Genomic DNA, 6,069 nt, shown 5'->3' with positions numbered 1-6,069 from the left:
CGTCCCGGCCCGACCGCGCCGCAGAGCGGGCCCCGAGCTCCGCCGGGCTCTGCCCGCTGTCCCCAGCCAGCCCCTGCTGTGGGTGTGCGGTCGCGGTGCGCGGCCTGGAGCTGCTTCTGCCGTGTCTACCGCACTGAACTTCGGCTGCGTGCTGATGTGGCTTAGAAGCAAGATTGGAAGGTCTTGGGTGGTTCATTCGTCATTACAATTTGATCAGTTGTGTACTTGGTAAAATAAATTTTAAAAGTTCCAGAACATCTTATGTTGTTAGGAATTTCATTTTTCAGCGCTGGATATGTGCCCATTGACCAGTTGTTAGAATTGTATTTTTGTATGAAAAAAATACAAAATGCTTGGCAGTTATTTTGTCAAAAAATAACATTGTTTTCTGCTTGGCATTTCGTTGGGGCCAGTGGATTCATCTTGCTTCCCGTTTTGAGTTGCCGTGGTCCCAAGCAAACACTGAGGAGTAAAACATTGATTTGTATATTTGGATGCTCAAAGTAGGCCTCTCATGCTTTTGTTTTAGGAATAGACATTTGATGTTTATGTCACAAATGTTTTGCAAAATAGTCCTATTTGTGATTGGAATTTTTTTTTTTGCAAGCTTATTTCTGTGTTGTTCACTTTCCTTATGGCTGTTTAAAACAACTGCTACAGTGAAGTGGTGACCAGAGGCTTACTGAACTGTCGTCCTCATGGTTCTCTCCTTTAACTTTTAAGAAACTGTATCTGGGAATGCGTATTGAAAATAACTTTTTTCTGTTTATATCTAGCAGGTGTTTGAAATGTGCCAAAAGCAATAGTACTGAGTCAGTGGAAGGGCTAGAGAGCTTAATGCTTTCTAAGAGGCTTTTAATTCTTGCTGAGCTACTTCTGCTCTTAGATCATCAGTTTAATAATTAAAGCTTCTTTCTGTGTATGCATGAATGTTATTTGTACTGGTGCCATTCCAAACTTAAACCTTTTTCATTCATGGCAAGTTGAAACTATGCCGCTGTTCTTCCATGCTGATTTCTGGTTGCTGGTGCCATTCTGGGGACCTGGGGTTCTCTGGGCAGTTCAGGGCATAGCTGACTTCACCAGCTGTAGCTGACTCCTCCACAGTTGCCTCCTGACTGATGCTCTTCTTCCCAGGAACTACATTCAAAGTTTTACCCTTCCTCAAAGGCTCAGTCCAAGTTGGGATTTGCTACTTCTGTGGCAGCATGGTAGATAATGAGGATGAAGCTCATCAAAGTGACACAGTAGGGTTTAGCTGTTTGGTGTCACCAGTCCGTGTCACTATGCACCTCAGATGGGGTTTAGTCGGCCCCAAACACATTACAACTACAATGTAGTGCACTTGACAACTGAGCTCTTCCTGTCCTGGATCCACCTATCGTTAGTTACTTTTTCATACCTTAAATTTTCATACCAGCTCAGTGTGGTAGTAGCACCCTGAATTGAGCTTGTGCTCTGTGCATTTACAGGGCGTACTTTGGCATTACCCACTCCAAATTGTGCTTCCCTGTGCAGTCTTCAGTACAGAGCCCTTCCAGTCTAACACAGACCTTTCTTTATCCTTTGGGTTACAGACATTATGCCTTAGATTCATAGTCAATAACTTACTGATTATATTCTCCTGTGAATAGTGTAGCAATGGTAGTTTAGGTTATAATTTTTAAGGGTTTTATAATATGGGTTTAACGTACAAATAATAGCATTTCTGTTCTGTAGCCACAGTGTTATCGACATTAGGTGGACTTTTAGCATTTAAAAATGGGTTTATGTGGGATATTTTTAGTAGTCTGTCTCTGAATTCAGGCTTGTCTTGCAATGCACAGGTCTTAAATAAAAACTTAAGGTTTTTATACATATGGTTTTTATTTAATTTACCATGAGGGAAAAAGAAGTATAGTATTTTTGTGCACTTTTCAGGTCAGAAATGAATTTTGTGTCCCAGTATTCCAAAAAGTGATCTGTTAAGTCAGTTGCCCTATATTTTTGTTACTATCTAGGGAGAAGTCTCTTCATCTAGCTTCTGTTATTTTATCCTTACTGCCACATTTCCTGATATTATTTTTCAATTTTACTGTGTCTGACTCTCACTTGATCTTGCTTTTGATGTTTTTCTGACTTTAATATGAAGTGAGGTTTTCCTAGAAGCTGAGTACTAACTTTTACGTTCCCATGTGAGTGTTGCATTCTATGGATTTTAAAACTCTAAAATCTGTAAATACTACAGATGTGGGAAACAGTAATATTTGCTACATTCTGCTGAACTTCTGCTCTATCTTACCCAATAACCTTTGATGGAAGTATGAACTGAGATTTTCCCCTGTGAATTTGCTCGTACATCAGTGAAGACCCTGAGCCTTAAGGTTCCATGTGATTCTTACGAAAATTCTAAATTATGTGAACATATGATTAATGATATTTGAAGTTATGAGCCAAGAAGGAGGTGGAAAAAGTTGTGAATCAGTTAGTAGGAGCTGTTCAGTTTGTTTCCTCTGCAAGCACCTGTAAGTGACTTTCCTAGTGTATTTCAACTAAATATACACTGAGATATTATGGAGGTCACCATTTTCATTCCTATCTAAAAAATTAAATTTTTCTTCCCCCTCTGCTTCCTAAAGTACTATCATTGTGGTTCTGTGTGTTTGAAGCGCAGAAGGTGCATCATTTCTCTTCAAATACAGAGGAAGTGGCTTTGTTATACTGTGTGTCCATATCTTTCCATAATCCATTCTGTCTTTCAATAGCTACAAATATTTCACAGCCTTGGATATCATACTTTATTAGAAGTACCTGCCAAGCTTATTTAGAGCATCATTTACTTGGGATTGTTTTCTAAGGAGATGCTGCTCTGAATCACAAAGAATATAATTTTGTAACAAGAGGCCTGTAGTTGAGTTGAGAATCAATAATCTAGTATTTTTGCTGCAAGGGCAGCCCAGCTACACTTTTTAATAAGCAAGCTTTGTGCCTTGGAGAAAATTAATGGTTCTTACTATTGATTTTAACAGTTAAAGTCAAGTGTGAAAAAAAAAAGTGATCTGCAAGGTAAGATTGATGTTTGAAATGGAGTGCTACGTTCACTACTCAGCCTGGTGAGAATATCGGCACAGAAATGTGCTGCAAATAGCACTCACAAGACTTGGCAAGTTGAATACTTAAATAGGTACAAAACCTGATCAGCAAAGAATGAGAGCATTCACATCCCCAATGTGGGATGTCTTTGACTTTGAGCAAATGTCAGGAAGCTTGTGGCGTATTGTGCTTCTTTTCATTCTTCCTCTTGTAGTTGTGCCCTGGGTTTTATTCCTGACTTTCATTTTGATCAGTTTTCTTAGTAAGGGTGAGCAGATAGCACCAGCTCATGAGATTTAATTTTAAATAATACTGTCGGTATCTTCAGCCACTTATTTGTGATGTGGGATGTGTAGGGGAGAAACCAAAGACAGGGAAAGCAGGAAGTTCTAGTGATGTGGGGAGAAGTGAGAGTGGGAAAATAAAGGAACAAGAGAATAAAAAGGTCTGGTCATGTGTGTATAGGCTGCTGGTTGGTACTCTTGTCTGGCTGTGCCCTGCATCTAATCATCACAGTCTGTCCTGTCTTCCTGTTAAATTCCTTTCTACCTGTCTTGGGTGAAGGACTCTGAGGGGAGAGGATGTGCATCCTAGTGCTAGCAGCTGCAGTCAGACTGTGAGTTGGAGGGACCATGTGTCCATGCTGCCGGCTACTGGAACATGTGAAGGTTTGGATGCCACAGGCTGGGCTTGGCCCTGGGCTGGAGGCCTGGGTGCTGGCAGCTGGGGACATTTCATGGAGTGAGTAAAACCAAATGTTAGCCCCTGAAATGGGATTGGGGACCATATGTTTATGTGTGCTGTAGTACTGGAGCAAGTAAGGGTGTGTGAGGGACCTAGTGGCTGTTGGCAGAGATCAAGCTGGAATAGCTGGTAAGTGGGCGAGTAAGGAGAGAGCTGGAGCATCAGCTTGTGTCTCCAAGAGGCAGGAGGAGCTAGCTGTTGGGGCCACCAAGGAGTCCTGGCCAGCTGCTGAAGAGACTGTAGGGCTAGGGGTGAGGTGTGTATGTGTGCTGGTGTGTCTCTACAGGCAAGACTGAAGTGGAGTTGGATACTGGGGACCAGGGTGTCCCAGTCAGCCTTGTGTGATGGTCTGTACTGGCAGTGCAGTTGGCCTGAAGATTTGAGGGCTTCCCACATCTGGCTGGAGAGAAGAGCAGGATGACGCTGTAGGTCTGAGCAAACTGTATGATGGATGTGGCCCGAAGTGTGGTCTCTGTAATAACATGGTGTTTTCATTGCCTGTAACTATCAGACATACCTCTTTATTCCCAAATATTATTTTTTTCAGTCTATCCATTTGACCTTTTGGAAAAAAATTATGAAGCTCTTCCCCTGAGTGAGGAATAGAAAATACTTCTCATTTTGCCTGACTAGGAATTATTCTATTATTTTGACACATGCATTTATGATACTGGTTTTTAAGATATATGCAATGGGAGCTTTGCCTGTAACCTTGGAATACAGAGAGAGGAAAAACTCTAATCCCTCAGAAATGTAAATAGGTCTTGTACCATACTCTTGAAGATAAAAATATCACTGCTTGTACCTTCATGTTACCGCAATTCTGCAACTTGATTGCCCAAAAATAATTACCACAGCAAGTTTTAAGTGGTGCTTGCTATAAAACATGTCAGAATGATGACAGAGTTCTTAAATGTGCCTCTGTCCCTAATATTCCCTCCTATCAGTCCCCCAGTGTTTGGATGGTTCTCATGTGAAAGTTATATGCTGCATTCCCTTTGCTCATGATGCTGCCTTTAGAATTGAAGCTGGCAGCCATGGAACTGTTTGTATTGTAACCAAGCTGTAAAAATGAAGAGAGTGAGGAATGTGGAGTCCCACGAGGCCTCTAAAAGCAAATTTTAAAAACTTGTTTGCGTAGCTTTTGGCTTACTTGTGTAGAGGATATAAGTTCAGTGAGTGGAAACATTATTTCAGAGAGGACATGGGCATTGTGTTTCATTTGTCTGTGCAAGCTGAAAAGGCTTTGTAAAGCTGCCGTGAATAAGGGCGATGTTGAAAGAACAGTATTAGGAAACAATGGTTGATAATGAAGGTGTGGAACTAGAAGGCTGCTAAGGTGGATGCCAAGTCAGTCTGAGCTTTGATGTAACAAAAAAAAAGTCTCAAATACTTAAAGGCATGTAATTCCTGCCTAAGTTAATAGAATTGGTCTCACCGTAATAATTTACTATGATGTTTTCCCTAAAACTGAATCATAGCTGTTTAAAATACCTATGTGTGTGCTTTATTAGTGCTTTGTAGCTCAGATTGTTTTGTTTCTTATTTCAATTATAAATTGTTACAGCTTTTATAGTACAGTAATAATGCTTTTATTCTTTTCAGGCTTTTATTCTTTCAGTCAGGTTTCTTAAAAAGAGAATCACCAAGTTTGGTAACTGGTAATTAAAAGTCAGACACTTTCTTCCCCTCTTTCCTCACCTTTGTCTGACATTGCTGTTTGAAGGCTCAGGGCAAGCTTCTATAAAAGCTTGTGTTGCCAACAAAGATCACTATAACCTAGCTCAGGATGCTCAGATAGCAAATTCTGGGTCTGGAGAAAAAACAAATTTTGCTGTAATTTCATGAAGACCTGTGTATGCAACATCTCTCATGTTCCAGTGTGCAGCCTATATTTTGCACCCTTTTTTTGGTGTTCTTGCAAGCAGCCATCCCGCACCAGTCACGTCTCTTACCTGGGAAGGCACCAGTAGCTGGTGAGGTTGCTGGAACTGAACTTGGCATCTTGGAGAAGGTATCTCCAACAGATGATGGCTTATCTGGGATATACTCCTTTTCCATGAGTGTGTGTGGTATGACAGGATACCCAACTTGTCTTCTCAGGCAGAAGTATGCTTTAAAAGAATTTAAAGTGCCCCAAGCCCTGTTCTTCATCCAGTGTTACGGTTTTTGTATTTGCAACACCTTTAGTTGGTTTTAATATTTCTGAATGTTTCTTTTAATCTTGGTGCATAGGAATTTGAATTATCTTAA

Source organism: Geospiza fortis, unplaced genomic scaffold (genome assembly GCF_000277835.1).
Source record: "Geospiza fortis unplaced genomic scaffold, GeoFor_1.0 scaffold16, whole genome shotgun sequence".
NCBI classification, from domain to species: Eukaryota; Metazoa; Chordata; class Aves; order Passeriformes; family Thraupidae; genus Geospiza; species Geospiza fortis.
Note: the sequence above shows the minus strand (reverse complement) of the source record.